Consider the following 24,500-nt stretch of genomic DNA (forward strand, 5'->3'; position numbering starts at 1 on the left):
CAGTACAGATTTCGGCAGACAAAAATCTGATGAGCAAGACTGGGCATGCTCAGAGAAGAAAAAACACACGGAAAGTAAACCAGCACATGACATCACTTCTGAAGTTGGTTTTTGTTGGCCAAGAAAATTCGTGTGCAGTCTAGGCACATTCCAACCAACACAACACAACACTGGACAAAAGACGGCCGATCGGTCGTCCGATAATCGTTGCGTGTGTACGAGGCATAACTCTGTCAGCATCAGGAAAGAAAAGCTGATAACCGCCTTCTGTATACATCGTGGTCAGCTGCGATTGGATACAGCTGATCATGAGGTAAAAGCCACTGATTGGCTCTTTATCTCAATCTGCGATCAGTAGTATCCAGAGAACACTGCGGTCACAGAGAGTGGTGGGTGTGATCATAAAGGATGTCATATGATGGCCTCCCAGAACTGGCCGCCCATGCTGTAGCCATCATTTGGCTATAGTGCAGTTGACAAGTGGCTTAGTACCTCCTGGCCTGGTCACAACTCATGAGTGGCTGCTGATAAAATACTTTAGAAAAACAGATCGTTGTCTGTGATTCTGAAGAATACATGCACAGTCTGGAGCCAGCCGATTGGTGACCGGCCGAGCTCGGTCTCTACTTGTGTGGCAGGAATGCGTGTATGCGAGTTTAACCGCTTGCCAACCACCGCTTTACTTATACTGCGGCAGGTTGGCTCTGTTATGCCTAACGACGTACCTGTATGTTGTTTTGTGTAGCAGTTAGTTGAGGCGTGCGCACGCGCTGATTGGTTAGAGAGGGAGCCAATTAGCGGGTCCGGCGGACGCAATCTCTGCCAGGCACCCGGAGACAGAACGGCGGTCTTCCTAAGTAAAAATGACACACAGCTGTTCTGTCTGTGATGAACACAGAGATCCTCCTATTTAGGGACACAGGTTTCTGTGTTCATTTAGCAAGTTCACCCCCCCCCCCTCCACAGTTAGAAAGCATCCCCTAGGGACACATTTAACCCTTTGATCGCCCCTGGTGTTAACCTCTTTCCTGCCAGTGTCATTATTACAGTAACAGTGCATATTTTTAGCACTAATTACTGTAGTAATGTCACTGGTCAACCCCAAAAATTATCAAAAATATCAGTTAGTTGTCCGATCTGTCCGCCGCAATGTCGCAGTCCCGCTAAAAATTGCAGATCGCCGCCATTACTAGTAAAAAAAATAGAAATGACATAAATCTTTCCCCTAGTTTGTAGACGCGACAACTTTTGGGCAAACCAATCAAAATACACTTATTTTTTTTTACCAAACACATGTTGCATAATACAAATTGGACTAAAAATTTTATAGCAGAAAGTCAGTTTTTTGTTTTTTGTTTTTTTCGTTTATAGTGCAAAAAAAAAATCGTAGAGGTGATCAAATACCACCAAAAGAAAGCTCTATTTGTGGGGAAAAAGAGACATCAATTTTTTTTGGGTACAGCGTCGCACAATTGCGCAATTGTCTGTTAAAGTAACGCAGTGCCGTATTACAAAAAAATGGCCTGGTCATTGAGGGGGTAAAACCTATCCAGTCCTTAAGTGGTTAAGCCATCCCACTGCCTGATCTGAGGCTGAGCCCATCAGTTCTCTAATCGGCTGGCTCCAGACTGCGCATGCACAGTTCACAGTAACCGAGAAGGATTTTGTTTTTCTACCGTGTTTCACTGCCAGCTACTAATGAGTTGTGGGCGCCGGTGTAACATTTAAAAACCATACCCCGTGAAAATTCCCTACCCTCGTCACTTCCTGTGCACCTATATCGTGGAACAGATGAGCCGCTTCCCACTGCGCATGCTCACAGCTGTGGAGGGTAGGGTGCCCGCGTCATTCATCAGCGGTTGGAGCACATCCCACTGCGCAAGACCCGCCGCCTTGATCGCCGCTTTAACATTTCCCTGGACCTGCAGGCAGTCTCCGGGATTTAAATTCATTTAGCGGCTGGCGGCTGGGCATGCAGCCGCATGCGCACTGGGAAGCGGCTGGAAGCGTCTCAGCTGTTGAATAACGTACCCTGACAGGAAATGACGAGGGTATGGAATTTTTACGGTATGGTTTTTTCACGGAACACCGGGTGGCCAAGCCAGCAAAGGATCCAGATGTATTTGTGTTTGCTTCCCTTTTGTTTTGCCCGCAGAAATCGCAGGTGCAGCAGAGTGTGGGTAGCATGGACAGTGTAATGACAGGCCAGGCTACTGCTGAGTAAGACAGGTGCTCTTCATGTGCCCCCTCTCCTATTGTGGTGTTTGAGGGAGCTCAGGGAGATTCACAGCACAAGGCTAGCAGAGAATGCAGGGACAGGAGGTGTGCAGGCTGGAAGGCTGTTAAGGAGCCAGTGCAGGGACCTCTGTTATCAAGCATGGGAAGGGGGGGGAGGGGGAGTACGGGAAGAATCACAGAGGCATCGTGCAGTGACCGGGAGAACAGAAGAGACATTAGATGGCTGGAGCTGACGATCAGAGGGGTCACAGAGAGAAGAGGAGGAGGGGAGGGAGCGTGTGGGAAGGATCACAGAGAGAAGAGGAGGAGGGGAGGGAGCGCGTGGGAAGGATCACAGAGAGAAGAGGAGGAGGGGAGGGAGCGCGTGGGAAGGATCACAGAGAGAAGAGGAGGAGGGGAGGGAGCCCGTGGGAAGGATCACAGAGAGAAGAGGAGGAGGGGAGGGAGCGCGTGGGAAGGATCACAGAGAGAAGAGGAGGAGGGGAGGGAGCGCGTGGGAAGGATCACAGAGAGAAGAGGAGGAGGGGAGGGAGCGCGTGGGAAGGATCACAGAGAGAAGAGGAGGAGGGGAGGGAGCGCGTGGGAAGGATCACAGAGAGAAGACGAGGAGGGGAGGGAGCGCGTGGGAAGGATCACAGAGAGAAGACGAGGAGGGGAGGGAGCGCGTGGGAAGGATCACAGAGAGAAGACGAGGAGGGGAGGGAGCGCGTGGGAAGGATCACAGAGAGAAGAGGAGGAGGGGAGGGAGCGCGTGGGAAGGATCACAGAGAGAAGAGGAGGAGGGGAGGGAGCGCGTGGGAAGGATCACAGAGAGAAGAGGAGGAGGGGAGGGAGCGTGTGGGAAGGATCACAGAGAGAAGAGGAGGAGGGGAGGGAGCGCGTGGGAAGGATCACAGAGAGAAGAGGAGGAGGGGAGGGAGCGCGTGGGAAGGATCACAGAGAGAAGAGGAGGAGGGGAGGGAGCGCGTGGGAAGGATCACAGAGAGAAGAGGAGGAGGGGAGGGAGCGCGTGGGAAGGATCACAGAGAGAAGAGGAGGAGGGGAGGGAGCGCGTGGGAAGGATCACAGAGAGAAGAGGAGGAGAGGAGGGAGCGCGTGGGAAGGATCACAGAGAGAAGAGGAGGAGGGGAGGGAGCGCGTGGGAAGGATCACAGAGAGAAGAGGAGGAGGGGAGGGAGCGCGTGGGAAGGATCACAGAGAGAAGAGGAGGAGTGGAGGGAGCGCGTGGGAAGGATCACAGAGAGAAGAGGAGGAGGGGAGGGAGCGCGTGGGAAGGATCACAGAGAGAAGAGGAGGAGGGGAGGGAGCGCGTGGGAAGGATCACAGAGATAAGAGGAGGAGGGGAGGGAGCGCGTGGGAAGGATCACAGAGAGAAGAGGAGGAGGGGAGGGAGTGCATGGGAAGGATCACAGAGGCATCTGTGCTGAGGCTGCAGGGCTGGAAGAGATAGATAGTGACAGGCTGGATCAGTGTGAGAGCTGTGTGTGTACTCACCGCTCTTCTAGTAGGCTCCGTTCACATGTAGGCGTTTTGGGGTGTTTTTGGGGAGTTTTTCTGCTCTAGGATTAGCTCTCAAAACGCCCAACAAGACAAATCCTATTCATTTCAATGGCCCCTGTTCACATCTGAACGTTTTGACGCTGTGAGCAAAACCCCCACGCTCAAAAAAGTACATGAGTTTCTTTTTGGGCAGATTACAGGCGTTTTCCATTGGTCTCTATTCAATCTAAAAACGCCTGCACAAAAAACGCCTGTAAAAATGCCTGTAAATTGCGGTACAATCGCGGTAAAAAATGTGCGAAAACGCTACGCTCAGGTGTGAATGTAGCCGTAGTGCTGAGGGGAGAGAGGAGTCAGCAATGTGCAGCTGCCCGGGAGACCTGAAGATCGGGCAGTATGTGCTGACAGGCAGCATGGGTAGGTGAGAGGGCTCTAAGGATAAGGATGAGGAGGAGAGAGGGAAAGTCTTGGGCTGAGTTCTCCCCTTTGTACTTACACACCACACCGGGAAGCATCGCTTTCCTCCCTCCAGCCGTGTGAAAAGGGGATAGAGGGGGACGGCAGCTTTCTCTCACTGCACAGCGGCGCTCTCTATTGCCACCTGCAGGCTGGAGGGAGGAGAAAGTCTAATCCTGCGTGACCTCACTGGTTGCTAGACGCCAAGCGGCAGGCTAAGTAGCAACCAGTGTGTCCGCAGCGCAGCAGGCCAGGAAGTAAAGCCAGGTGAGGGCCGCCCAGCCAGCACAGAGGCTCGGAGGCTCGGGGCTCATAGTTATTTAAACTAAACAGGAGACTCTGGGCTTTTCAGGGGAACACTCGGGGCTATAGCCCTGGTCAGCCCGCCCCTGCCGACGCCACTGGTTTTGGCTAATACAATACAAAAAGCGTGTATACGACTGTGCCAATATGAGGCCTAAAACAAGTAAAAAGGTTCCCCGTAATAAGTCTGGCTTTGACCCTGAGTCATACTGATTGCTGTCGCATTAATATTTGTTAAGAAAACAAACAGAAGGCGCCTCTAAGATCATATGGGTTTGTGATTTCACATCGTGGGCCGAGTATATGGGGGGGCGTCAATTTTCTTTTTTGCCTAGGGCGGCAAAAATCCATGCACCGACCCTGACTGCAGCAGTATAGCAGAGGGGAGAGGAAGTCAAGAGGAAGTTCATTCCTATATGGTTTCCTGGGTCACGAGGAGGACAGCAATCTGATTGGATGCTGGCACCCCATTTCACTTCGGTGGTCATCATGAGTCAGGCAGAGTCTATTCTATACCCTGGCTTCCGGGCGTGATGTGCATTTTGCGAGTGGCAGTGTAGGGACAGGATACCTGTCTGTAAGGGGCAGTGCTTCCTATATTGGAAGGGGTGATCGCTACACACATATAGTAGCACAGATCTAGCTATGTTGCATTGTGCATGTGAGATAATAACAACAGAAGTAAGTCGGTCACAAGGACTTAAATATACACTCAAGAAGCTATGGGCAGCTGCAGTTAAACTATTAGCACATACAGTAGGAATACTTGCCTAATAGTCTCTGCTTCTGGTGTGGGTGAAAAAACAACAGTAGTAGCAGCCCCTGTGTGTATAAAGCCATAAGGTTCAGTTCAGTGTCCCTCCTGCTTTCTACTTGTTTTAGTTCCGTGTCCCTCCTGCTTTCTACTTGTTTTTTAAAGCAAGCTTCCCAGAGATAGGAAGTGCAATACATAATCATACATATGTAGCACTGTCTCCCAAAAGGGCCGCTAAGAATGACCCAGGTTTCCCTTGCTATTAAACAGAGGCTGCCTACCACAGGCACCATTCTAAACACACTGACAATGCAGACTCATTCTAGGGGGTGTCAATTGTAGAATTATTGCAGAAAACTTCAACAGGAGAGAGAAAAGGGTGCAGAATGCTCCAACGTTAACAACAACAGGACAGTCTCTTAGTTGGAAACTTTAGTAAACATAGAAACATAGAAACATAGAATGTGTCGGCAGATAAGAACCATTTGGCCCATCTAGTCTGCCCAATATATCTGAATCCTATGAATAGTCCCTGGCCCTATCTTATATGAAGGATAGCCTTATGCCTATCCCATGCATGCTTAAACTCCTTCACTGTATTTGCAGCTACCACTTCTGCAGGAAGGTTATTCCATGCATCCACTACTCTCTCGGTAAAGTAATACTTCCTCATATTACTATTAAACCTTTGCCCCGCTAATTTAAAACTGTGTCCTCTTGTGGTCGTTTTTCTTCTTTTAAATATGCTCTCCTCCTTTACCGAGTTGATTCCCTTTATGTATTTAAAAGTTTCTATCATATCCCCTCTGTCTCTTCTTTCTTCCAAGCTATACATGTTAAGGTCCTTTAACCTTTCCTGGTTAGTTTTTTCCTGCAATCCATGTACTAGTTTAGTAGCTCTTCTCTGAACTCTCTCTAGAGTATCTATATCCTTCTGGAGATATGGCCTCCAGTACTGCGCACAATACTCCAAGTGAGGTCTCACCAGTGTTCTGTACAGCGGCATAAGCACTTCTCTCTATCTACTGCTTATACCTCTCCCTATACATCCAATCATTCTGCTGGCATTTCGTGCTGCTCTATTACATTGTCTTCCCACCTTTAAGTCTTCTGAAATAATTACTCCTAAATCCCTTTCCTCAATTACTGAGGTCAGGACTGTGTCAAATATTCTATATTCTGCCCTTTGGTTTTTTCGCCCCAGGTGCATTATCTTGCACTTATCCACATTAGATTTCAGTTGCCAGAGTTCTGACCATTCTTCTAGTTTTCCTAAATCCTTTTCCATTTGGCGTTTCCCTCCAGGAACATCAACCCTGTTACATATCTTTGTGTCATCAGCAAAAAGACAAACCTTACCATCAAGGCCTTTTGCAATATCACTTATTAAGATATTAAACAAAATTGGTCCCAGTACAGATCCCTGAGGTACCCCACTGGTAACATGACCTTGTTCTGAATGTTCTCCATTGACTACAACCCTCTGTTGTCTGTCACTCAGCCACTGCCTAATCCACTCAACAATATGGGAGTCCATGCTCAATGACTGCAGTTTATTGATAAGTCTTCTATGTGGGACAGTGTCAAAAGCCTTACTAAAATCTAGATATGCAATGTCTACTGCACCTCCACCGTCTATTATTTTAGTCACCCAGTCAAAAAAAATCTATAAGATTTGTTTGACATGATCTCCCTGAAGTAAACCCATGTTGTTTTTCATCTTGCAATCCATGGGATTTCTCAGATGCCATTATTGACCCAAGTTCATTGATTTTTTTACCTAAACTGCGAGCATTTGTAGACAGGACTCTGAGCTTATCATTTCTTAACCTCTGTGCTTCTGACCTGTTCTGGCATTGTTTCGGGGGGCAATTGGACTCTTGTATTTTCACTCTTTTGCCCCCCCCCCCTCCTAGTTAAAATACTCTTTCGCAAATTCTTGGAGTTGTTCACTAAGTACATTTGTTCCTTTGAGAGAAAGATGCAAACCATCTTTTTTGTACAGTTCCTTTCTATTCCAAGTAGAGCTATCATGAGAAACAAAGCCAAATCCTTGCTCTTGACACCATTTACTAAGCCATATGTTGAACTCCTTTATGCGCCTCTGCCTATCATTCTGAACATTATGCACAGGCAGAACTTCAGAAAATGAAATGGTGGATGCAAAATGCTGTATGTTATTACCAAGTGTGATAAAAGATTTTTTCACCTCTGACACTTCATTGCAAGCCAGGTCATTTGTCCCTAGATGGACAAGAACATCCACGTCCCCTTGCTGCTTTGCTTGCTTAACAATATTAATAATACGTCTTCTATCTCGTCTAGCAGTAGCACCAGGGAGACATCTCACAAAACCATTTTCTTTAAGCTCCACACTTCTTATGATTGAATCACCCAGCAACAGCTGCTTCCTTTGAGACTTCACTTTATCTTTTTTGTCCTTGGCTGCAGTCTTGCATACATTAGACATAGGAGTCGATGGTTTCTCACCCTCTGTGCTTGAGTCCATATCCATGTTGTCCTTACATTCTGAGAGTGCTGCAAATGAATTATGGAGAACCACCGACTGTGGGACATGTCTTCTATCCACCACTTTAAGTCTTCCAGAACCTACAGTAACCCATCTGCCATTTCTGGGGGTCCTTTGTGGCAGTGGCATTGCAGCAGTCCCAGCTGCAGTTTGTTTAACAGATAATTTAAATATCTCTGATTTCAAAAATGCAATTTCCTGCTGCAGTAAGGAGAATTGCCTACAGATCTCACAGCATCCGAATCTCCAAAGAGTGGAACATGAAATAAATGCACAACAATTCCTGCACTGAACCAAGTCTGCCATTTTAAAGAGGAGAAAAAAAAATTGTAAATTTAAGTCAAACAAATCTTACCTTTTTTTTTTTTCTTTTTTCCACCTTCCAGCCTACCTCCTGACTATCTCCTGCAATATCTCTTCTTCTGTACTTAAAATGTTGTACTTGAATGGAGTACTTGCAGCTAGTAGAAGCTTTTTGCTGAGGGTAGGAGGAATGGCCATTTAGAACCCTGTACAAACGGCTCCAGTCCTGACAGCAACTCCTGGCACTTACAATACTTCCCCAAGCACATGCACACCTGGGATCATGAATCAAGATCATTACTCACAATGTCGTAGGACACCTGCCACTTACTCCAGCTTCCATGTGATACTATTTATTGTGGGGGAAAAAATAATCCTTCTTCAGGCAAGTGTCCTTGGATGATGCCCTTCAGCCAACATCTTGATTAATAATCTCTTCTGGGCCCCCAGCCCAGTACATGCTGAGGCCCAAATAGCATCTCCAGTAAACAGGCTGCATCCCTGGATCAGCAGTCCTAGAACAAGAACACTCTGAGCAGGCCTCTCAAACATTTATCACTTCCCTCAGCCACCTTCTGGGTGTTCTCTCCCAGGAATTGGTCAAGAGTAGATAAATATTCATAACTTTAGTGAGTGATCCTCTTGCTCTACACAATAGCTGTGTCCCAGCAGATATATTTCTATATAATAGCTTCAACCCAACTGATGTCTATAGAGATATATTTCTATATGATAGCTTCAACCCAACCAGGCCATTTTTTGCTATTTAGCACTACACTACTTTAACTGGTAGTTACGTGGTCATGCAACCCTGTATGCAACCCTGTACCATTGATATCATTTTTTCCCCACACAAATAGAGATTTCTTTTTGTGGTATCCACTTAAGCCCCGGAAGATTTTACCCCCATTCCGACCAGGGGGTATTTTGCGATTCGGCACTGCGTGACTTTAACGGACAATTGCGCGGTCGTGCGACGCTGTACCTAAACGAATTTGGCGTCCTTTTTTTCCCACAAACAGAGCTTTCTTTTGGTGGTATTTGATCACCTGTGCGATTTTTTGATCACGCGCTATAAACAAAAAAACAGCGTCAATTTTGCAAAAATAGCAATATTTTTCACATTTTTTTGAAATTCCCCCCAAAAAAAATGTAAAAATCAAAAATTTTTTAACATTTTCGGCCAATTTGTTTTATGCTACCTATGTTTGGTAAAAAAAATCGCAAAAAGCGTATTTTGATTGGTTTGCGCAAAAGTTATCGCGTTTACTAACAAAGGGAAAGATTTTTGTCATTTTTGTTGTTTTTTTTTAACGCGTAATGGCGGCGATCTGCGATTTTTTTTGCGGTACTGCGACATTGCGGCAGACAGATCGGACCCTTGACTAACATTTTTGACACTTTTGGGGTTACCAGTGACATTTCTACAGTAATCAGTGCTATATATATGCACTGTTACTGTAAAAATACACTGGTAGTGAAGGGGTTAACTTTATTTGGGAGGGAGGGGCTAGGTGTGTCCCTAGGGGCGTGCTTTCTACTGTGATTGGCTGTGGCTTGAGCTGTAAGGACACTGATCAACGGATCTACATAGTAGATCCATGTGATCAGTGTCTTTACAGCGAGGAGAATGACAGGTGGCTTGTTTACACAAGCTGCCTGACATTCTCCCTCTCCCCCGCCGATCGCCGAGTGGCCGGCGGACATCGGGTCCGCTGGTCACACGCGCGGGGGGGGGGGTCCGTGACCACGCGGGAGCGCTCCTCCGGGGGAGCGGGAGCGCTCCTCCGGGGGCGCGCGCTCGCTCCCTAGACCCTCACAAGCAAGCGACGTAGCCCTACGTTAGTTTGCCTGTGAGGGGCTGACCGCCGACGTAGATAGTCGTGCGGCGGTCGGCAAGTGGGTATTATATAAATGAAAAAAAAAATGGAAATAAAAAAAAAAAAAAAACAACAACAATATTTTTTACTTTCTGCTAAAAAAAATATTTAATAAAAAAAAAATCTAATTTCTTCATAACTTTAGGCTAAAATGTATTCTGCTACATGTCTTTGGTAAAAAAAAAAAAAAAAAAGTGTACTGTTTTATATATGCACTTATGTTGATCTGCAAGTAGAGTTGAGCGAACCCGAACTGTAGAGTTCGGGTCCGTACCGAATTTTGGGGTGTTCGGGACACGGACATTTTCAAAAACGTTCGGGTCCGTTATTTGGCGATTTCTTCCCGCTTTGTGAAGGGCTGCACAGCAGCCAATCAGCAAGCGTTTTACTTTTTGCCCTAAGAAGCCATCACAGCCATGCCTACTAATGGCATGGCTGTGATTGGCTGAGTGCAGCATGTGACCCAGCCTCTTTATAAGCTGGAGATACGTACTGCCGCACATCACTCTGCTGCTGTGAGCTTAGGGAAAGGATGCTGCTGCCGCGATCAGGGACAGAATAGGGCACATATCAGAACAACCTGTGCTACTTTAATCCACAAGATACAGCAAATAGTGAGGGAGGGAGGGAGCTTCAGCAATCCAACATTTCTGTACCTAGCCACTGCAAGGGAAATCTTTTTTTATAATCTATCTGTTATTGAGGTGGTGCTCGGCGGCCATATTAGCCACTGCATGTGTGCTAGCCAGCCAACCAGGGACAATGATTTTTGGTCTGGACCTGTTGATCGGTCCTGTTCAATCAGATTCTGATCTGTGCCTGTGTAATGTAAACACAGGCACAGAAAAGACCCGCTCTCCCCTCCCACGATCCTTTTTGGATTCATCGAGAGGAGAGAGCACATCTAACTGTGAGTACTGCACCAAGCACACCCACACACACTTAGATAGGCACATTTCACTCCCAATCGCCCCCCCCCAGTTAACCCCCTGTCACAACACACACTGTATACAGTATATAGCATTTTCCTATATACCCATATAAGTGTGACTTGTGACCAGGTTTAGCGTTTGTGGCCCTTCCTTTTACACTTAGGATACCCGCCAACACCCCCCAATAAAGATTTAACCCTTGATAACCCCCAGTTAACCCCTTCCCCCCTGTCACATTGCACACTAATACACATGTAATATAGTGTTTTACTGTAATTTGTATTAGTGTGATTGTGACTTGAGTTAGCGCTAGCGAGTTCGTTTCTGTCCCAAGAAGGTTTAGGGTCCCCGCCACCCCCCCAATAAAGATTTAACCCCCTGATCCCACCTGATCACCCCTAGTTAACCCCTTCATTGCCCTGTCACAGTGTCACTTTTATAGTGTACAGTTTTTTTTCTGATCACTATTATTAGTGACACAGGTGACATCTAAAGTCTAAAAAAGCGCAGATCCCCGGCGCATAGTTAGAAATAACCCCTTGATTACCACACACACACACTTCCATTACTAGTATAGTGTTTGAACAGATAATATCTGATCAGAACTATACTAGCGTCCCCATAGTTTAGCGTTCCCAAAACGCGGTGTTTGCACGATCAGCACTGATTCCTGCCAGCACCTGCGTTTAACCCCTCCGCCCAGCCCACCCCACCCAGGCAAGTGTATTAATCAATAGATTACTGTCACTTACAAAAAACACAACACACAAAACCGCTGTGTTAGCAGAGTTAGCATTAGCAGTTTTTTTTGGTAGCGGTTGAAATAGTCCTGGACAACCAGGTGCTTTTATTACCTGTGAGTCACACTACTGTACCAGTAAATTTAGTTACTAAAATGACCAAACGTTGGTACAGTAGTGCAGAGGCTTACAGTATACTGACCATGTCACATGAGAGCAATGTTGAAGCCTCACTGGCAGAATCAGGGTCAGTATACGAACCTGAAGAGAGCAGCAGCTCCCTGACAGATAGCTCAGATGACGGATGGGTCCCTGTTAGACCCAGGCGTACCCGACCCCATTCTGGAGTTGTTGAGATGCAGGAATCGCAGGGTGCTCATATGGAGCAGAGTATCGGTACTAGTGCCGCTCATCCTTCTAATGGCCTGGCAAGCGCCAGCGGCCTAGTACACCCTGAACCTAGTACAACCAGCACTGCAGTAACACTTGGTGACGTGGCTATTCCCATAAGTGCAGTTGAAGCTGGTGCAGTGACTAGCACGAGTAGTGGCCCGCAGCCATCGCGTATTCGAAAACAGGCCCGTAGAGCCTATAGATCCCTCCCTGATGCGCTGGCATATCTCAATTGGCAAACCACTGATACTACAGCGCCAGTACTTCCCCCATTCACTGCCCAACCTGGAATCCACGTGGAGACAGCTGGTTTTACGCCCCTGAATTTTTTGGAGCTGTTCTTCACGGAAGAGCTTTTCAGATCTATTGTGGATCAATCAAATTTATATGCACAACAATTCATCGCCGCCAATACAAATTCGCTCCTTGCCAGACCATTCGGCTGGAAACCTATAACGGTTCCCAACTTTAAAATCTTTCTGGGCATTTCCCACAACATGGGCATAACCAAAAAGAGTGAATTGCAGCTATATTGGTCCATTAGCCCACTTCACCATATGCGTGTGTACTCTGCCTCCATGTCCAGGGCGAGATACGAGCAAATTCTGCAATTTATGCATTTCAACGACAATGAAATCTGTCGTCCTTGGGGAGACCCTGAATATGATCAGCTCCAAAAATTTCGGCCCCTCATAGACCACTTCAATCAGCGGTTTCCAGCCTTGTTTACCCCCCAACAAGTTGTCTGCGTTGACGAGTCCCTGATTAAATTAAATTTACTGGCCACCTTAGTATGAAACAGTACCTCCCCAGCAAGTGTGCCAAGTACGGGGTCAAACTGACAGGGCCACAGGCTATACAGTTAGTTCATGGGTCTATGAGGGAAAAGATAGCTCTGTGGAGCCCCCCCAACTGCCCAGACTACATAGGGAGCAGCGGCAAGATAGCTTGGGACTTGGTGTCAACCTTATCCATTTGTACGTGGACAACTTTTACACAAGTGTGCCACTATTTAGTCACCTTCTTGAATTACAATTTGGCGCTAGTGTTGAGCAAACACGGACTGTATTATTCGGGTCCGTACCGGATAATTGGATTTTTGTTACCCGAACACGGACCCGAAAACTTTACTGTATGTTCGGGTTTAAAATCCGTGTTCGGTAATTTTATTTCCTGTTTTGTATGTAATGGCGCGCTTTTAACCACTTAAGCCCCGGAGGATTTTCCTGCTAAACGACCAGGGGGTATTTTGCGATTCGGCACTGCGTGACTTTAACGGACAATTGCGCGGTCGTGCGACGCTGTACCTAAACGAATTTGATGTCCTTTTTTCCCACAAACAGAGCTTTCTTTTGGTGGTATTTGATCACCCGTGCGATTTTTACTTTTTGCGCTATAAACAAAAAAAGAGCGTACATTTTGCAAAAATAACAATATTTTTCAAATTTTTTTATATGAAATTCCCCAAAAAAAAAATGTAAAAATCAAAATTTTTTAACATTTTCGGCCAATTTGTTTCATGCTACCTATGTTTGGTAAAAAAAATCGCCAAAAGCGTATTTTGATTGGTTTGCGCAAAAGTTATCGCGTTTACTAACAAAGGGAAAGATTTTTGTCATTTTTGTTGTTTTTTTTTTTAACGTGTAATGGCGGCGATCTGCGATTTTTTTTGCGGTACTGCGACATTGCGGCGGACAGATCGGACCCTTGACTGACATTTTTGACACTTTTGGGGTTACCAGTGACATTTCTACAGTAATCAGTGCTATACATATGCACTGTTACTGTAAAAATACACTGGTAGTGAAGGGGTTAACTTTATTTGGGAGGGAGGGGCTGTGTGTATCCCTAGGGGCGTGCTTTCTACTGTGATTGGCTGTGGCTTGAGCTGTAAGGACACTGATCAACGGATCTACATACTAGATCCGTGTGATCAGTGTCTTTACAGTGAGGAGAATGACATGTGGCTTGTTTACACAAGCTGCCTGACATTCTCCCTCTCCCCCGCCGATCGCCGAGTGACCAGCGGACATCGGGTCCGCTGGTCACACGCGCGGGGGGGTCCATGACCACGGGGGAGCGGGAGCGCGCTCGCTCCCCAGAGCCTCACAGGCGAGAGACGTAGACCTACGTCACTCTGCCTGTGAGGGGCTGACTGCCGCAGTAAATATATTGTGAGCAGTCGGCAAGCGGTTAAAGGCGGGCTTTCAACAGCCAATCAACAAGCGTTTAACTGGTGTTCCAAAGAAGCCATCACAGCCATGCCTACTAATGGCATGGCTGTGATTGGCCAGCTGAAGCATGTGACCCAGGTCTTCATAAGCTCGAGACACAGCGCGCTGTGCGTCAGTCTGCTGTAGTGTAGGGAGAGAGCACACATAACGGTGCTGGCTGCTGCTGATTAGGGACAGACAGGGTAAAACAACATTGTGCCCGAAAAGAATGCAGGGACAGGTCGGAGTGTAGGCAGGGAAAGATATTTGAGCATTTTAGGGACAGGCTGGAGAGAGTAAGCAGGGAGAGATTAGGAGACACAGGACAGAACAATCGTCCGTTAGCGATCTATATCGATGTTGCTGTGTGGAGGGTGGTGCAGTGAACAATCTTTTTGCCCTCACTTGAGCCCACTGAGGAGGAGGAGGAGGGAGAAAAAAAATATTTTTATCAGTCTGTTGTGTGCAGCGTTCAGCTATATTTTACTACAGATTGCTGTTCTAATCTGCTATTGAAAAATTACAAAGTTAAAGGGGATTTTTTTTTTTCCCTTCATAGCCTGCTGCTGACCGTGACATAAAACATAAGTCACTGCTGTGTTCACATGTGCTATTGAAAAATCACCAATTTTATATACTTTTTTCTATTCCGCTATTCAAAATACACCCTTTTGGGGTAAAAAAAAATTAAATTGCAGGATAGTCTGTATCGGTACGTGTGAGATAGACCTTTTTATATACTTTTTTTCTATTCCGCTATTCAATATACACCCTTTTGGGGTAAAAAAAAATAAATTGCGGCATAGTCTGTATCGGTACGTGTGAGATACACCTTTCAAATTTTTTGGGCGCATCTTCCACCGCCGAGGATTGCAGGACGCTTCAGTTTGCCTGTTCCGAACTCCTCCTACTCCTCTTCCTCATCCTCATCCTGCCTTTAGGGTACAAAAAATTGTAATCGGGGCCTACTCTGTGTTTGTACGTGTGAGATACGCCGTTTTATATAATTTTTTCTATTCCGCTATTCAATATACACCCTTTTGGGGTGAAAAAAATTAAATTGGGGCATAGTCTGTATCGGTACATATGAGATACACCTTTTTATATACTTTTTTCTATTCCGCTATTCGATATACACCCTTTTGGGGTGAAAAAAAATTAATTGCAGCATAGTCTGTATCGGTATGTGTGAGATACACCTTTTTATATACTTTTTTCTATTCCGCTATTCAATATACACCCTTTTGGGGTGAAAAAAATTAAATTACGGCATAGTCTGTATCGGTACGCGTGAGATACACCTTTTAAATTTGTTTGATTCATCTCCATCCACCGCCGAGGATTGCAGGGCGCTTCAGTTTGCCTCCTGTTCCGAACTCCTCCTACTCCTCTTCCTCATCCTCATCCTGACTTTAGGGTACAAAAAATTGTAATCGGGGCCTAGTCTGTGTTTGTACGTGTGAGATACACCGTTTTATAATTTTGTTTCTATTCCGCTATTCAATATACACCCTTTTGGGGTAAAAAAAATTAAATTGCAGCATAGTCTGTATCGGTACGTGTAAGATACACCTTTTTATATACTTTTTTCTATTCCGCTATTCAATATACACCCTTTTGGGGTGAAAAAAATTAAATTGCGGCATAGTCTGTATCGGTACGTGTGAGATACACCTTTCAAATTTTTTTTGGCGCATCTTCCACCGCCGAGGATTGCAGGGCGCTTCAGTTTGACTCCTGTTCCGAACTCCTCCTACTCCTCTTCCTCATCCTGCCTTTAGGGTACAAAAAATTGTAATCGGGGCCTAGTGTCAGAGAAACCTTCAGCTGCAGACTGGTCATCACATGACAAGCACCACATGACTTCCACATGACTTCCTGGCTGCCTATAAAAGCTGAGCAAGTGCTCAGAGGAATTGCTGGTTTGTCTTTCAGCTTCCTGTATCTGAGTTCCTGTTTCCTGTGTGATCATTTACCTGCTGTGACCCGGATTGACTCTGACCTCCTCTGCTCTTCTCCTGGACCCGACCTTGGCTTGTTTTACGGACTTTGCTTTTGCTTACCTGTGTTTGACCCTCTGCCTGCGACCCGGATTTACCTTCAGTCTCCTGTGCCTTGACCTTCTGCTTGTGACCTAGTCTTGTCTCCTAGCTCCAGTGCCTTGACCCTCAGCCTGTGACCTGGATTGTCTGCTTACCTGTGTTTGACCCTCAGCCTGCTCCGGACTTCTTCTGCTGGATCCTGATCAGTCTCTGCTCCAGCTCTACAGGACCTCCACGCAAGCTCTACCTGCCTGCTGGTAGCTTGTGCCTCTTTGTGCCATCCACCCTCTGTATCACCTCCAGAGGGGCGGAGTGCGCTTAGTCGCAACAGCGAACCGCTCTCGGCATCTCGGCCTCGGTGAGTACCTCTATTCTGATACCTAGTCTGTGTTTGTACGTGTGAGATACACCGTTTTATAATTTTTTTTCTATTCCGCTATTCAAACCAGCCATGTCAGAGGCCGACAGAGCGCGTTCTCCTCTTGAGATCCTGTGCCAGCAGGTCACAACCCTCACTGATGCAGTCCAGAAACTGCAGGAAGGCTATACCCAGATTGACGGTCGTCTCCAGCAACTTTCAGGGTCACCTGCATCAACAGCCGCAGCCCCTGCGCCCACCAGCGGAGCCTCCTCTTCTCAAGCTGCATCAAGCCCCACAGTGATCATGGCTACCCCTGAGCCCAGGGTTCCCACACCGGAGCGTTTTTCAGGCGATCGCAAAAAGTTCCGGGCCTTCAAAAATGCCTGCTCCTTGTACTTAGCCCTTCAGCCCAGGACTTTTTCGTCCGAAGTAGTTAAGGTGGGATTTGTCATCTCCCTGTTGCCCGAAGAGCCGCAGGCCCTGGCCCACAGCCTGATGGAACAGAGGAGCTCTCTTCTGAATTCTTTGGACCTTTTCTTTGAAAGTATGTCTCAACTATATGACGACCCCCAACGCACCGCTACTGCAGAAGCCGTGCTACACTCCCTGTCTCAAGGAAAGAGACCAGTGGAGGACTACACTGCTGAATTTAGAAAATGGTCAGCTGACACAGGGTGGAACGAACCCGCTCTTAAATACCAGTACCGCCAGGGGCTGTCAAAAGCCTTGAAAGATGAGTTGGCCAGGATTGAAACCCCTGCCACTTTGGAGGATTTAATCCAATCCGCTACCAAGCTAGACAGGCGCATGCGCGAGCGGCGCTCTGAGCGCTCCCAGGGTCCCAGATCTAGTTGGATGCTCCCTAAACCTTCTCCCGTTCACCCATCCTTTCCAGTGACTCCTGTCACCTCTGCTCCAGAGGCTGAGCCCATGCAGCTTGGATTGGTCCGTGCTCCTCTTACCCCTGAAGAGAAGCAACGACGGCGACAGGCCAATCTCTGTCTATACTGTGGGGGAACTGGACATTTTCTGCGTACCTGCCCCGTGAGACCCAGTAAGTCACGCTCGCAGTTTTTCATGAACTTTCAAAACCCTGGTTTATCCCAGACTTATGTCACCCTCTCTGTCTCCTTACAGCTAATGGAAAAGGAAGTTCATCTACCAGCAATTATTGATTCCGGAGCCTGTAGTTGTTTTCTAGACACTTCACTGGCCCAAAAACTACACATTCCACTGCAAACCAAAGAACAAGGCCTCCAAGTCTACCTGGCTGATGGGTCTCTCCCTCGCTCTGGATTTGTCACACAACAGACAAGGCCCATCCTTGTCACCACGGACTCCGGCCACCAGGAGTTTCTAAGCTTTGACATCATCTTCTCCCCCATGTTCCCCATCATTTTGGGGCTCCCCTGGCTACAGGCACATGAACCTGACATCAATTGGAACAAGAAGAAAGTCTCCTTCTCCTCTCCCTACTGTTCCCAGCATTGCCTTCCTCCAGCTCCAGCCGCCTGTTTAACCGTAGCACCTACACCTGACAATCTCCAGCATGTCCCTCCGGTATATCTTGAATTTAGAGATGTCTTTGATAAACAAAAAGCTGATTGCCTACCACCTCATCGGTCTTACGACTGCCCTATTGATTTGCTACCTGGTTCCGAAATACCCTTTGGCCGCATCTTTCCACTATCAGAGACTGAACTACCGGCTCTTAAGACGTATATTGATGAGAACTTGGATAAGGGTTTCATTCGTCCATCATCTTCACCGGCCGGAGCCGGCATGTTCTTTGTGGAAAAGAAAGATGGTTCCCTAAGACTATGCATAGACTATAGAGAACTGAACAAAATAACGATAAAAAATCGCTATCCTCTTCCACTTATCCCAGAGTTGTTTCAGCGTTTCCGGTCTGCCCAAATTTTCTCTAAGTTGGATCTGCGAGGTGCCTATAACCTCATCCGAATCAGGCCTGGAGACGAATGGAAGACTGCCTTCAGGTCCAGGTTTGGACATTATGAATATTTGGTAATGCCCTTTGGGTTGTGTAACGCCCCGGCCACATTTCAGCACCTGGTAAACGACATTTTTCGAGAATATCTGGACAATTTCCTAGTTGTTTACCTGGACGACATTCTTATTTTTTCTGCCACCATTGAGCTACACCGGGTTCATGTAAAGACAGTCCTTGCAATTCTCAGGAGACACAAATTGTACCTTAAAGCAGAGAAATGCGAATTCGAAAAATCTGTTGTGCAATTTCTAGGCTTTATCATTTCTACCAACGGGGTCGCAATGGATCCACAGAAGGTCAAGGCAATTCAGGAGTGGCCGGCTCCAGTAGACAAAAAGGGGGTACAGCGGTTTATCGGATTCGCTAATTTTTACCTGAGGTTTATCGTTGGCTTCTCATCCATTGTTGCACCCATCACCCAACTAACCCGCCAACACAGTCGTTTTCAGTGGTCCCAAGAGGCCCAGGAAGCTTTTACCAAGCTCAAAGCCCTGTTCACCTCTGCACCAATCCTACGGCATCCGGATCCAGCCCTGCCATTTGTGTTGGAGGTAGACGCCTCGGAAACTGCCACTGGAGCCATCCTCTCCCAGAGACAAGGCACTAAGGCTCTCCTCCATCCTGTAGCTTTTGCATCTCGGAAACTAAGTTCCCCGGAAAGGAATTATGATGTGGGAGACCGGGAGCTGTTGGCCATCAAGTTCGCTCTGGAGGAGTGGAGATATCTGTTGGAGGGTGCTTCCCATTCCATCATGATCTTCACCGATCATAAAAACCTAGAATACCTCAGGACAGCCAAACGCTTAAGACCCAGGCAAGCCCGGTGGGCCCTCTTCTTTTCTAGGTTCAACTTTCATATCTCTTATAGACCTGGCCTCAAGAATGGGAAAGCAGACGCACTCTCTCGGATGTTCCCTGAATCTCCTCAGTCAACGGAACCTAGCACCATCTTATCTCCACAAAACTTCCTTCTGCTCACAGACACTGATCTTATGACCGCCATCAAGTTGGCATCCAGCCATTGTACTGACCCAGAAATATCCTCCTTGGAGAAACGAGATGACTTGTTCTGGTCCCAAGGAAGAATTTTTGTCCCACCGGAGGCTAGACCCATGACGTTAAAGTTGCTTCATGACCATAAACTGGCTGGTCACTTTGGGACTCAAAAGACTTTAGAATTGGTTGCCCGTTCTTTTTGGTGGCCTGGTTGGAGGCAGGACTGTAAAAAGTATGTCCTCTCTTGTATTTCTTGCCAGCGCAGTAAAGTGGCTAACACCAAATCTTGGGGATTACTTAGACCTTTACCCATTCCAGAACGCCCATGGGCTGAAGTTTCTATGGACTTCATTGTTGATCTTCCTCCCTCGGAAGGTTTCACCTCCATTCTGGTTGTTGTCGACCGCCTTTCCAAAATGGCACACTTCTTGCCCATGGTGGGCACCCCCTCTGCTTTGGAGACAGCTAACATTTTTATCAAAGAAATAATAAGGCTACATGGAGTACCCGACAGTGTTGTTTCTGACAGAGGGATTCAATTCACCTCCAAATTTTGGAAAGAACTTTGTAAAGCACTACAAATAAAGGTCTGTCTCTCCTCTGCGTATCACCCTCAAAGCAATGGCCAGACAGAGAGAACGAACCAAACTCTGGAGCAGTATCTCCGCTGTTTCTCTTCTGGCTCCCAGGATGACTGGTCCTCTCTGCTACCCTACGCGGAGTTCGCGTATAATAATTCTGTTCATTCAGCCACCAACCAAACGCCCTTCTGGTCTAACTTTGGGTTTCACCCTTCTTTCCTTCCAAACACTACCCCTGAATTATCTGTTCCTGCTGTCCAAGATCGCATAGCCTCCATCCAACAGAACTTTCAAAGGATTCAGGAAACCATGCAAAAGGCCCAGGATGACTATAAGAAGTACTACAACAGGGGAAGGAAGGAGAACCCGGTTTTCAAAGTCGGTGAGGAAGTTTGGTTATCTTCAGCTAACCTCAGAATACCTTTTCCCTCATGGAAGTTGGGCCCAAAGTTCATAGGGCCATTCAAAATCAAGAGGATGGTTAACCCTGTGGCCTTTGAATTGGCCTTACCCAGCTCTTACAGGATTCATTCTGTTTTTCATGCATCCTTACTAAAACCAGTGATTCCTAGCCCCTTCCCGGGAAGAGAGGAGCCGCCTCCTCCACCGGTCCAGGTGGATGGAGAAAATTAATTTGAGGTTGAAGCCATACTGAACTGCAGGAAGAGGGGTAGACTTCTCCAATACCTAATCAAATGGAAGGGGTACCCACCTGAAAACAACTCTTGGGAACCCTCAAGAAACATACATGCCCCTCGCTTGATCCGAGCTTTTCATGCAAATCATCCGGAGTTGATGTCCAGTTTGGGCGTCCAGGGGCCGCCCCTCGGGGGGGGGGGGGGGAACTGTCAGAGAAACCTTCAGCTGCAGACTGGTCATCACATGACAAGCACCACATGACTTCCACATGACTTCCTGGCTGCCTATAAAAGCTGAGCAAGTGCTCAGAGGAATTGCTGGTTTGTCTTTCAGCTTCCTGTATCTGAGTTCCTGTTTCCTGTGTGATCATTTACCTGCTGTGACCCGGATTGACCCTGACCTCCTCTGCTCTTCTCCTGGACCCGACCTTGGCTTGTTTTACGGACTTTGCTTTTGCTTACCTGTGTTTGACCCTCTGCCTGCGACCCGGATTTACCTTCAGTCTCCTGTGCCTTGACCTTCTGCTTGTGACCTAGTCTTGTCTCCTATCTCCAGTGCCTTGACCCTCAGCCTGTGACCTGGATTGTCTGCTTACCTGTGTTTGACCCTCAGCCTGCTCCGGACTTCTTCTGCTGGATCCTGATCAGTCTCTGCTCCAGCTCTACAGGACCTCCACGCAAGCTCTACCTGCCTGCTGGTAGCTTGTGCCTCTTTGTGCCATCCACCCTCTGTATCACCTCCAGAGGGGCGGAGTGCGCTTAGTCGCAACAGCGAACCGCTCTCGGCATCTCGGCCTCGGTGAGTACCTCTATTCTGATACCTAGTCTGTGTTTGTACGTGTGAGATACACCGTTTTATAATTTTTTTTCTATTCCGCTATTCAATATACACCCTTTTGGGGTGAAAAAAATTAAATTACGGCATAGTCTGTATCGGTACGTGTGAGATACACCTTTTAAATTTGGTTGGCGCATCTCCTTCCACCGCTGAGTATTGCCGGGCGCTTCAGTTTGCCTCCTGTTCCCAACTCCTCCTACTCCTCATCCTCCCTTTAGGATACAAAAAATTTTAATCGGGGCCTAGTCTGTGTTTGTACGTGTGAGATACACCGTTTTATATCCTTTTTTCTATTCTGCTATTCAATATACACCCTTTTGGGGTGAAAAAAATTAAATTGCGGCATACTTTGCATATTTGACTGTGAGATACACCCGTTGTATTTGTATACTGTTTTTCTATTCCGCTATTTAATAAACACCCTTTTGGGGTAAAAAAAAATTAATTACTGCATAGTCTGTATCGGTACGTGTGAGATACACCTTTTAAATTTGTTTGGCGCATCTCCTTCCAACGCCGAGGATTGCAGGGCGCTTCAGTTTGCCTCCTGTTCCGAACTCCTCCAACTCCTCTTCCTCATCCTCATCCTCCCTTTAGGGTACAAAAAATTGTAATCGGGGCCTAGTCTGTGTTTGTACGTGTGAGATACAGCGTTTTATATACTTTTTTCTATTCTGCTATTCAATATACACCCTTCAGGGGTGAAAAAAATTAAATTGCGGCATAGTCTGTATCGGTACGTGTGAGATACACCTTTTAAATTTTTTTGGCGCATCTCCTTCCACTGCCGAGGATTGCAGGGCGCTTCAGTTTGCCTCCTGTTCCGAACTCCTCCTACTCCTCTTCCTCATCCTCCCTTTAGGGTACAAAAAATTCTAATCGGGGCCTAGTCTGTGTTTGTACGTGTGAGATACACCGTTTTATATCCTTTTTTCTATTCCGCTATTCAATATACACCCTTTTGGGGTGAAAAAAATTAAATTGCGGCATACTTTGCATATTTGACTGTGAGATACACCCGTTGTATTTGTATACTGTTTTTCTATTCCGCTATTTAATAAACACCCTTTTGGGGTAAAAAAAATTAAATTGCGGCATAGTTTGCATATTTGACTGTGAGATACACCCGTGCGATACTGTTGTTGTTTTGTTCCGCTATTCAATAAACACCTTTCTAGGGCAAGATCATAAATTACAGAAATATGAGGAGAACGTCAAATAGGGGCCGTGGCCTGGGTCATGGTGCTGCTGGTAGAGCTCCTGTTGCAAGGAGAGGACGTGGTCGATCTGTGCCAGCTACACGCACAAGTGAAACACCTTCCTCAAGTGTGAGTAGGCGACAGAACCTGCAGCAGTATTTGGTAGGGCATCATGAGCCTCTACAAGTGTTGAGGCAAGAACAAGTACAGGCGATAGTAGATTGGGTTGCTGACAGTGCCTCCAGTTCCTTCACATTGTCTCCCACCCAGTCTACTGCAGAAAGGTCAGAGTTGGCACCTGCAGCCGATGTCCAACTGTCTTTCACCTCACCCCCTTGCAAATCAGGCAAGCAGTCTGAGCCCCAAGTCATGCAGCAGTCCCTTCTTCTTTTTGATGACTCTGTCAGCAGGGTTTCCCAGGGCCATCCACCTAGCCCTGCCCCAGAAGTGGAAGAGATTGAGTGCAGCCATGCCCAACCACTTATTTCTTAAGATGAGTACATGGAAGGACCATCGCAGCACGTCTCCGATGATGACGAAACGCAGGTGCCAACTGCTGCGGCACTCAGAATTGTGGAGACCGACAAGGGGAGCAGGGGTGAAGACTGGTTGGAAGATGATGTGGAGGACGATGAGATCCTCGACCCCACATGGAATAAAGGTCATGCAGGTGACCTGAGTAGTTTGGAGGAAGAGGCGGTGGTCGCACAGAACCACCAGCACAGCAGAAGAGGGAGCAGGGTGCAGAAGCGGAGCGGCCGTGCCCTAGACACTACGCCTGCTACTGCCCAACGCAGCAAGGGACCGAGCGCACCAAAGCCAGCTCAAAGGAGTTCTCTAGCGTGGAAGTTCTTCAGACAATGTGCTGATGACAGGACACGAGTGGTTTGCACCCTGTGCAATCAGAGCCTGAAGCGAGGCATAAACCTTCTCAACCTGAGCACAACCTGCATGATCAGGCATCTAAGTGCAAAGCACGAGCTGCAGTGGAGTAGACACCTTCAAAACCAAGAAAGGTCTCTGGCTCCTCCTGCTTCCTCTTCTGCTGCAGTCTTAGCCTCTTCATCCACCTCTGTAGTGATACCGGCACCTTCCACCCCGCAAACAGACGATCTGTCAGCAACACCACCACCTGGGTCACCAACCATCTCCACAATGTCCCGTGGAAGCGTTCAGCTTTCCATCTCCCAAACACTTCAGAGGAAGAGGAAGTACCCCCCTACCCACCCGCGATCCCTGGCCCTGAATGCCAGCATTTCAAAATTCTTGTAGAGAGAGGGGGGGAGAGATTGGCGCAAACGGACTGAGCGGGTTGCTGCAATAGGCTATGATGCGGGCAAATGGTGAAAGTCTGGTGGGATTGCTAGTACACTTTGCTGGCTGCCGGCTTGTAGAGGGTGAAGCAACCCTGTATGAATCCAAAAAGAGAGAGAGAGAGGGCCAAGCGCCGATCTAAGTGCAGCAATATAGGCAATTTATTGGACACACATGAAGAATGTTACTCACAAAGGATGTATAAAATCAGGCATCTTAAAAGCAATAGGGGATCTCTGAAGTCACTTCCAGGGTGGGCTGTCCGGTCAGGCTGTGGC

At 47.2% G+C, this 24,500-nt stretch overlaps 1 protein-coding gene and 1 pseudogene across 2 annotated transcripts in view; one reads left to right on the forward strand and one right to left on the reverse strand.

The window, feature by feature from the left end:
* LOC309550900 (3-galactosyl-N-acetylglucosaminide 4-alpha-L-fucosyltransferase FUT3-like) overlaps positions 1 to 24,500 on the forward strand; it is a 1,045,386-nt gene that overhangs the window by 588,907 nt on the left and 431,979 nt on the right. The window lies entirely within an intron of this gene.
* LOC309550311 overlaps positions 1 to 24,500 on the reverse strand; it is a 45,315-nt pseudogene that overhangs the window by 9,517 nt on the left and 11,298 nt on the right. The window contains exon 2 of the transcript in view: positions 7,436 to 7,957. The product of the transcript in view is annotated as an uncharacterized misc_RNA (transcript). The remainder of the gene's footprint in view (positions 1 to 7,435; positions 7,958 to 24,500) is intronic.

This window comes from Pelophylax lessonae (genome assembly GCF_965119305.1).
Source record: "Pelophylax lessonae genome assembly, chromosome: 3".
NCBI lineage: Eukaryota > Metazoa > Chordata > Amphibia > Anura > Ranidae > Pelophylax > Pelophylax lessonae.